We start from the raw sequence: 10,717 nt of genomic DNA on the forward strand, positions 1-10,717 counted from the left end.
GCACCAAAATGCCCCCGTAAGCACAGCCGAGGTGACAGTCCTGCTGAAGGGGCAGATGGCTTTTTTCTGCTTTTATGTGTGTAAGAAATGAGTTGGAGGAGCCAACCAAAGCATCCTCCTCATGGCATTTATCAGATCTGTGCACTGTGGCACCTGCTGGTTGGTTAGCAGTGGCTGGCTTAGGATTCAGTGTAATAAACAACGTAACATTCAGGGAAGTTATTTCACTTACTTTTTCTATCTGATTAGCAGAAGAAATGTGGATTCTCTGACTAGATTAATAAACTTTGGAGATGCTCTTCATCACTTGCATATTTCAACAACTGGCCTCCTGTTTTTCTTTCTAACAAAATTGCCTGATGAGTGGCTGCCAAGATAGGAAGTGGTATTGATTTTTCCAATGACCCAGGCTCTAAACCTGTTCAAGAGTATAAATCAATTTACTGATTATCTTAGGGAAATCTCCATGAGTAAAACCTGCAGAAAGTGCTGACTACAGCTGTTCTGGTATTGATTGCTTCCCGTACTCCCTTTCTCAGGTAATTTTAAAACATATAAAGTTTGATATATTTGCATTCAACCTATTGCTGTAGATGATCTAATACATTTTATGAAACTTCACATCTTAGAACAAGTAAAGAGGTTTTTAGAGGCATCTCTGGAAACTGCAGTAACAATGATAATTGGAGCAGTCTGAAACGCTACAGTCCATCTTCTTCGTGCCAGTGTAAGCAGTGTTATACTGCTGGAGTGTTTTAATTAATCTCCTAGGAGATGAAAACTAGAGTTCGTTCTTCTTTTCTATCTCAATTCCAAGTGTACTGTTGCCTGTAGGTTTCCCTGCTTAGAGCAAAATTACCACACAGAGGCAGGAATTTTGTACTTTTATCACTAAACAGTCACATTGATGCAAGAGACTGGAAATACAAGCAGTCTTTTAAAAGCATAGAAGAGCACTTTTGGGTCACTGAAATGATTCTTAAAGCCAGATTTATGGCTTTACAATGAGATTTTCTTATCTTTCAGATATTTTCCTGTCCCTTAGAGGTGCATACAAATACCGTCCCAGTTGAGCTGAAGGAAGGCATCAGTGCAACTTTCCACGTGAAGTTTTGCAAAACACACAAGGGAAAGGAATGGGAAAACTAGAGCATTATTCCCTCCCTGCTCCCCCTTATAATTGTTTGATGTTGGTGGCTACTGCTAATTACAGCAGAAAATAAAACAAATAAATAGAAATGAACAGAGTCCAGTTAAAATGTCAAGGTCACGGCTGTCCCTCTGCTCGTACGTTACTGTGTGCATTAATAAACAGAAGCAGCTTGTGCTGTATACTGTAGGTCTTTGTTTTGCTGGTTTGAAATAAAGGAATAAAGCTAATTAGAAACTCTTAATATTGATTTCCCGATGTTTATTTCAGATGAATTAACATCCCTGCCCGTAAGTTCAAACAGAAGGTGAATTTAAAACATAAGGGAATAGACCATGGAGACTGCTAGTGATAACATAAGCTTTGTGCATTTGTCATTAAGGAGTGCAAATGCATAATACACTTGGATTGTGGGGTTGATGCAGTAAATGGATCAGATTTCAAATGTTAATTTGCATCTTTATTTCATCTAGCCTATATTGAACTGTTACTTAGAATGAGATGCTTCAGAGGAAAGTGTTGCTTGTGGGTTACCGTGACTAGCCAAGTATCCCAGGGACGGAGATCCCACAAACACTCTGGGCTCCTGTTCCCATTTGACCACCCTCTGGTGTTGGTCTTTCACAGCCAGACCTTCCCAGGTCCCAAGTTGTCCCTACAGCTGCTTGTCCTTCCATCGTGTGCCTCCGAGAAGAGCTGGCTCCACCTCTATGCCCTCTGAGAGGCAGCTGCAGGCAGCAGCGAGATGTCCTCCAGCCATCCTCTCTTAAGCCCGAACAAACTCACTTGTCTCAGCTTCTCCTCATATATCATCATCCAGTCCTTTTGCAGCAGTGTTAACGCTCTTTCTTCCTAAAGCAAGAAATTACACAGTTGAACTATGTTGTATGGAAACAAATTGCATTTTCAAACCACCAAATTGAACTAAAGCCTTTTTCGTGTGTTGTGAGACATGCAGGGGAGATCTGAGTTCTCCACCGTGTCGTCTGTGTACCCCACTTCTGTCATTTCTGCTTTGTCATTTGTAAGCCATGTAAGTCCACGCTTTTCTTCACAAATTTTCCTATGCATTCATTCATTTCTTTTTCTCTTTTCTGCACTCTCATCAAATCTGCCGATTTTGGAGATCAGGTGACAAAGACAATGCACAGTGGCTACAGATTAAACTGAATTGTTATTTTTGGCAAATTTTCAGGGCATGGGGAACTCCATTGTATTATTAATTGCCTTACTCTCTGCACATTTTATGCTGTGTTAGCTGTTCTGTTACATGCTGAACAAAAGACAATCCATGGGTATACCCACAGATAGCACAGTGCTGTGAATGCTGAGGCCCTGCCATATTATCTGTGAACTCTCTTATTTTCTTTTGTCTTGTGCTCATTTCTATGTTTTAAAAAAAAAGGTAAGAAGTACAATTTTTTAAGGTAGTGCAAGGAAAGGAAGGCCCGTGGGGCTGCTCTTGCTTGGCATGAGGACTGGGAGGGGATGGGAATAATGACGACTGTTTCTGGCAGACACAGCTTCCCTCTGCAGCAGTGGCCTCTATCTCAGCTCCCCCCAGCCCTGCACCATCAGCAGCTGTAGTAAATTTGTTTTTACAAGTTCTGGCATAGGCAGGGCAGATAGCAGTGGGGCACAGCAGCTGTGCCGTCTTTGCAAATCTTCTGCTCTGTTGGGGCCAGGCGCCAGCCCCCAGCAGCATCAGCAATGCAAGGTGTGCCTGATGGAGAGAGCAAAACCCCACTGCAGTAAACAAAACCATAAAACACGGCGGAGACTTTGCGAGCAGTATCAGTAATTCAGAGTGAAATGAGCTAGCTGTTACGTGTATCTCAGCTGGATTTAAGGCACTACCTCACTCATGCTTCTGTTTTAAAACAAATCTTTACGTGTGTCCTTCTTTCCCTAGTGTGGCTTCTCCTCAAAAGCAAGTTCTTGGTTTTTGCAGTGTGGAAATGATATAGCGTGCGTCACTTCTTTCCTTCTCCTTTTTTTTTTTTTTCCTTTTCATTGTTCTCCCTGATTTCCCCTTCCCCGAAGCACTGCAGTGACCCTGAGCTGGGGCTGGGCAAAAGTCAGCCGCTGCGGATACCCGGGCCCAGCTGGTGAAGCAGAGGCAACAGGCAACCTGCAGGACTTTTCGTTGCCCCCTGTGTTTTATAACTTTCTTTTTACTGCAGCTAGGTGTTGGTTTTGATCTCCTCTGCTGAGCTGGAATTATCTGTGTGCAGCAAACCAAGCATCTGCTTTCTCTGCCGTGCCCCTGTGGTAAGGCAGGGCGCTCGGCGGTAACAGCGGCCGTGACAGGACTGCTGCTGGGACCATCAGGGGCAGCGGTGACGAACGGCAGTCTCTGAACCTGCTGGTGGCCCTGCGGGCAGTAGGAAAGCCAGGAGAGAGGCTGAGCACAGCATTTGTAAAGTGCCGTGAGGATTTCAGAAGCATGCTTTGTTGGTGCTCTGGTGCTAGTTTCTCCTGCATGTCTGTTTCAATGTTGATTTTAGGGGGATGGCTTCTATATTTGCAGTACACAAAATAAAACTGCTTGATATTTGGTGAAATGAAAAGATAACGTCAGGTTTTGTGGATGTACAATCCCTTATCTTGTCAGGGCTTCATTCCTTCCATTCTTCTACTTGAATATAAACCTCTCCTAATGTTGACCCCAATGATATTGTTAAAGAAAGCACATATGGAATATCGTTATCGCAGGAATAGCAATCTAGAAACGTTTTGCTATTAATATTAACTCTTATAAAAGACAAAAGAAAAATATCTCTGAAGAGAGGTCATGGAATTGTGCCTAACAATGTAAGTGTCTATGCCACGTGTAGCTGTAAGGTGAATGTTACCCTGCTATATGGCGATGTGCACAAAGAGCGTTTTTGCAAGAAAACACTCATGTTATGTTAAATATGTGCAAAAAACTAAAACGGGTATGGAGTTGGGTGATCTTTGAATTTCCAGAAGTACTGAGCTTGGAGCTCAGCTGATTGGGGTGAGTTTCAAGCACTATTTCAAAGTCTTGCAGAAATGTTTTATCTATAATTAACAACTAGCACTTGCAACCATCTGAGAGGAAGGTTGCAGCTTTAGTGAAAAACTACTTTATTTTTAATAGGATTCAGAGACATTGCATACAAAAATAACTTAGCAATATTATTTTGGCTACTAGAGCTGAGATTATCAAGTGTTAATGCTGTATGCATCTGAAACTCTAGTTGTAAATAAGGTCTTTGTAAGCATGGATGTGAAATGTCCTGTGTTCGAGCAATTAGTATAGATAGTTTGAGGCCTGAGGTATTTCTGAACCAACCCTAAATTAGAGCCCTTTTGCTTTGCCTTTCATATATTATTTATTGTCCTGTCAGAAGTTCTTTATGTACCACATCATGATATATTAATTAACTCTCTGCTTTTTTCCCTAGTCATTTGGCTGAGGGCTTCATTAAGCACAGGGATGTTAAGCACAGCTTCGAGAAGGGAGCCAGCTGAGCGTGCTCCTTGCTGGCTGGGCTGCGTGGGATGAGCGTGGAAGCTGCTGGTTGCTCCAGCACTGAACCACAGGCAGAGCTACACTCCACAGGCGTAATGAAACCCTTCAGAGTGACAGACACCAGCAGCTATGGAGGAAATGCTCCCTTCCACTCCGGGCTGGTGTCTCCGTCTGCCTGGGGACCGTGGGTCCCTCCCGGGAGAGGCTGGCTCTGTGCCTCCAGCCCCTGATGTTCACACACGTCTGGGTTCAGTGTGTGCCCCTAGGGTGGCTCAGCTGAGATGAGAATAAAATCACAGCAAGGTGCAGTCATTTAGCTGTCTTGCTCTTTGCAAGGAGGTTGCAAGTCCTAATCCTGCTGATTGCAACCCAGGCGTTTCAAACTGATGTACAGACCCACGAAGCTGATTTTTCTTCTCTGCAGTGTTCTCTTTTCCTTTGCAACATTTCAATGTGAAATGTGTTTTAGTGCTGATATCTCTCTTAAATGTCCCTTGGATTTCTCAGATCCACAAACCAAGTATTTCAGAAGTATTTAGATGCCTGGAGGAGTTTTAAATTTCCCAACCATCTGGGTTCAGAGAACTGGATTTTTGAAGCATTCTTCTTTCTGTTGTGTATAGTGCTGCTAGGCTTGACACAAAGACCCCCAAAAGTGTTTTGGTATCTAACTCCTCTGTAAATATCTATTATTATTATTTAATGAATTTAAAATAAAAAGCTGGTCCATTTTATGAAGTTTCATTAACAGGCTTTGCTTCATGGAACAATACCTTTGCATCTGTCTTCCACTGGAGACCTGTTGTTCTTTAGTTAATTTAACCTGGTAAAACTCAGTTTTGGCATAATTTATCTCTCAGGTAGAGTGGGAATGTGGTCTGGGTGTTTCCTGTGGTGACAAGCTGGTGCTCTGGAACAATCCCCCAGCCCTTTGGCATTACAGCAGTTGCCTTGGGCTGCGTTTTATAATCCTGCTCTGTAGGAACTGTGCTTAGAAATGTAAAGTTTCCCAGTTCTGTTAGCGAATACACAGAGCATCAGCAAAGATGCACACGCTCTAGTAAAACTGTTGTCAGCAGGTGGGTGCTGATTAAAATGCAATCTGTAAAACTTTTCGAGCAAGAGGCAGTGGTGCAGAGCTTGCACTGCTGAGTAGATGAATGTATCCGAAACGTTGGCTTCTGAATTGTAATGATTTTTTTTTTTTTTTTAATGAGTTAAGCATTGACCATCCTCTGTACTTCTGAAAATCTGAGTTTGGTGGTTACTCAATATATAAATGCACTTGAGAATATTTTCCTAAATAATGTGGTAGTTAAAAATGCTGAGCTGCCTACACTGATATGCTTACTATTTCTGTGGGGAAACTGCGGGATTCTTTTTAGGTAATTACAACATAGGCTTGGTGAGAACAAGCCCCGCTGATCCTGCCTGATATGTGACTGCACACCTAACAGACTGAGCTGTGGCTCTTCGGTTCAATTTCTTACAGTGAGATGTGGATGGCCTGAGGTTATTGGAAATCCTGCTATTACTTGTGGAGAGCGACGGTTTCTGCACCAGCAAAATGCGGAATGAAGCCTTGGAGCAGACAAATAGGCAGAGGGAGCAGGAGAGATCTACGCCTGGAAGCAGGCTGCCTCTGCTGCACTATGTAAAATCGATTGCTTTTCTTGTGTTAAATCATTCCCTTTCATACCATCAGCTGTACTGTGCGGGCTGCTGTATTACTGTGGGTATTGCAGCAGGTTGCTAGTAAAATAATTCCGCTTAAGTATGTTCTAAGAATAAATTACAGCATTATCTCTGTCCTGTCGGCGTTGCACAGCAATAATAATCTGTTGCTACAGATTGCCAGCAGAATTACAACAGGAAGGTGGATGTTTCTGGCTATTGTGATGGACTTCTGTCTCCAAACAGCTATTTTCTTTCTGAAAGGTATTTCTCAAATTGTTTTGGTTACAGCTACAATAAAAATAATTTATAACCCCCCAAAACACATTCGGATGTTTTATGGAAATGTCAATGCCTTTTGCTGTTCTTGCTTATGCTGATCTGTAAGTTCTTTGGAAATAACTTGATGAAATGAAAAACTGGCAGCTCCTCAAATCAGCTAACATTCAGTAAGGCTGGACATTCTTCTACTTCAGCAGCTATCTGGTGAAAATAGAGCAAAATCAGCTAACTAATGAGTTATTTATTTATTTATTTATTTTTTCTGGAAGGAAGTATGGGTGAGTAGAGACACTGATCTTTATGATGTGGAGAAGAGAAGGAAACAAACGCGGAGCCCTGCACCTGCAGTGGGCTGGCCCCGTACGTCAGTGGGGCTGGTGGAGGGGCAGCAGCTCTGCAGGAAGGGAGCCAGGGCTCCTGGTGGAGCTTTAGTTTAAACATAGATCAGAATTGATGAAAATAGTTTTTTTACTCTGATTTTTTTTTTTTTTTAAAGAGAAAGTTGTCAGTAAAACAGCATATGATTAAAACTTCAGTTTATATGTCCCCGAGTCTGAAATAACCCATTGGCACGTGCTGCCCGAATGGCTTTGTGCAAATCCCATGACTCCTGTGTTGTGACAGCCTCTCTTGAGATGATTTCTGGAAGAGAAAGTGAAATTGTATCTTCCTTTTGGGTGTAACACAAATGAAAGCTTGATCTTATAACTCATTATGTTTACTTAGTGTACTAAGAATTTTGATCCATGGTGTTTTTCTGGAAGAAAGCAGAATTTCCCTTCAACATGTCTGTCTGCTCATGCAACTTTTATTGAACTCAATTGACTGCTCCTGTACTTTAAAAGAGAAGTAATTTTCTGACTCAGCTACAGACCTTTAAATAGCAGTTACTTCAGATAGAGGCCTTGTTCCTTCTGGTTCCCTTTTCCACCAAACTAATTAAAAAAAAAATCACAACACAACTTTGTGCAGTTTTAGTGAAGTTGGTCTGAAAAACAATCCTTTTATGCAGTTGCTTATAATTTGTTGCTTTTCATTTGTGAGCTGCATCACAGCTGTGCCCAGCTCTCTCACGAATTAGTTCATCAGATCTATTATTCTACAAATGTGTAGCAGCTGTTACTCAAACCCAGCCTGATTGCACATGCCCTCTGCAGTTTTACTCAATTGGTTTACTCCAAACATTTTGTTACTAAATCATTCATTTGCTTGTAACCATCCATACAAAGTGTACATTAAAATGCTTCACAGTGCAGCAATTTGGAAGCCGGTTGCTCAAAAGATCAAAGGATGGGATCCTATATGGGGCACGGTCTTCTTCCCATGCGTATTCACATCCCCCTGGCTGCTAGGAAGAGGCAGGTACTCCTTTCAAAAGGGGAACACGATCAGATTAAAGATAGCAAATTGGCAATTTTTCTTCTCAATGGTATTTGGAAGCAGTAGGGAAATAATAGGCGTGAATATTTTACCTACTTTCAGGCGTTCATCTGTGGTTCCTGGTGCTCACTTGCTCTCCGTGAGTCCCCAAATTGCAGATGTTCCTTCATGGGAAGGGGGCAGCTGTCCTCAGCAGTAGGAAAAGGGAGAAGCTGGCAGGCACCAAAGAAGTAGACGTCTTAATTCTAGGAAATAACTAAACATTTACAAAAGGCTTTTTTTCCATTATTTTCTATGATCTTCCATAGTCTCTAAAGGGCTCCCCAGCAAAGTGGGTGGCTTTTGCATGCGTGTAGTCATAAGGTGGTCGCTGCTGGTGTTTGTTGTGCTGCTTCCACCATCTGAGGCTGTGCTATTTTAATTCAAAATGTGGAATAGTTGTCTCAGGCTATTGGTGACTTGGAACATCCATACAGCCTGAAAGAAAAACTAGTAGGAGAGCATATTAAGAAAACCCATGCAGATTTTTTTTTTTTTTTTTCTAGGGACTAGTCTGTGGCTTCTTTGAATATCGCAAATTCGGTGGAGATGGTCAGAGTCTAATTAAAAGTCTAATGAGGGCTGGGCATGACTGTGCAGCATCTGCTAGAAAGTCAGAGCAGACTAATCCATGACTCTGGGATTTGGAAGTGCGATGTCCTGCCCCACAGTGGGCAATGATACCACAAGTCCAGCCACCCAAATGAAACCTTGCTTTCTAAAACCCAACCCAGGAGCCTGCTCTAGGATCTCTGTCTACCTAAAACCAAGATGGAGCAAGACCTTGCTTTTCTGGATCCAGCTCTTGTCTTTCTGCATCATTTTCTTGTGAGGTGGATGATTCTTGCCACATGGTGGTGGTGTTGCTTTTTTTCTAATCACAAAAGGTGTTTCTAAGGCCAGCTGGGCCAATGGAAACTGCTTTTTCTGTTAAATGCAACTTAATGATAACATGTTGATTTAATACATGTTCATGCAATTTTAATGTTACTTCTGCAGCCGGAGTGTAACAGTGGTATTATCGTTATACAACAGATCCGTCGTGTGGTAGCAGGGCTGTTCTTGCCAGCTTCCCAGGCCTTTGCATTGAATATTTTTCATGGCATTTGGTGGTCCATCACTGCTTTGTCCTATACGGGGAAAAAGATGAGTTTTTTTTTTTTTTTTTTTTCGAAGAACTTGCAAGCACTTTTCTTTGAGTCATTAGGCATTACTTTATTTATATATATTTTTTTGGTAAAAGCTGATCAAGGCGTTGTGTCATGAGGAATGTATTAGTTCACATTTGTATTAGCAGAGGGTGAAATCTGCAGAGATCTTGCTTATCAGCCTGGTAACCACTTTGTTTGGGAAGAATGATTCATGCACTGATGCTCTCAGCAGACCGAGGCAGTAGTGGATGCTGTGTGTGGTCCCTGAGCCCCTGGCATAGGCTGATACGGTCCAGGTCCCCTTGACCAAATGTTTTATAGGATCTGTAAAGATAAGAAAGCTTTCCTCAAAGACTGGGAAGTAGCTTGGGAAGACCAGGGGGAAAAAGAGGCAATTGAAGAGTTGCTCTATCCAGCAGTCCTTAGCTGTACATGTCTGTGGGCTGGGATTTGGTACAGGAACTCAAGTAGGAATTCAAATAAACTTGAGTCTAGGCAGTGAAGAAACTATACAAATGGAGTGGCCCTTGTTGTCCAGCCCTTTTTAGTCTTATTCTGAACTCTTCTTTTGTGCTGTAGCTCAGCGGGGTAGGCAGGTGACACTTTTATTTGGCTTTCTAGCAGATGCTGTAAAACTGACTTTGAAATCATCCTCTGGTTTTGCCCTGCTTGGAAGCAGGGCACTTCCTCGGACAAGAGGAGGAGGCAGTGAAAGCAGTAGCCCCAGCAAGACCTTTACATTGCTCCTGTCCCCTCTCTGGTTACTGAGCCTCCCGGCAAGGGCAAGAGGCAGCTGGGCAGGACTGGATCAGGAGGAGGGAGCCCCAGAGCATCTGTGCAGCGAGCTGCATGGACTGACAGCCCTGGCACGAAGTAGTTTCAATTCTATAGCATCCAGCTCTATCTGCTTCCTCCGAGATTTTGAGGTTCTTGTTAATATTCTCCCTAATCTGTGGGTAACGTGTATGCAGAAAACCTCTAGAAGGTACAACTCCTTTATGCAAGCATTTTTCTTAGAGGGCTAATGCAGGAGAAAATGAAAATTTCTAACTAGAAAGGAAGCCACTTGAAAATCACCATGATTTGATTAGAAAAAACACTCGAAGAAAAATCCTGGAGGGAAGACAGAAGGAGCAAATTGCCCATGTGAAACAAGGCAGGAGGAACTGAGGAAGTAAGAGGCTTGACAAGCATTCACCCAATTAAGATACGAGTTACTACTACTTCTGGTGAGGCAGGGCTGCTGTTGAGGTTTTGTTGCCTCCTCTCCATTGCCCCATCACCCCGAGGAAGCCATTTACTCATGTTTTAATTACATATGTAATGATTCTGATCTTCATAGCATACCTGCTCGTTCTTGTAAAGATAAAGCACTGTGCAGTTGATAATATTGCTTGTCATGGGTATTTCAATTTCCTCTGTTGCATTAATATGAAAGTTGAATTTGGTATAATTAAAAAAGGCATGCTTGTAACAGTTTGGAGTCAGGGATAGTGCAATCCTCTCCGTGCAGGCTCTGGCAGTAAGTACACTGACAGCATT

The sequence above is a fragment of the Aythya marila genome (assembly GCF_965140915.1).
Source record: "Aythya marila genome assembly, chromosome: 8".
Lineage (NCBI taxonomy): Eukaryota > Metazoa > Chordata > Aves > Anseriformes > Anatidae > Aythya > Aythya marila.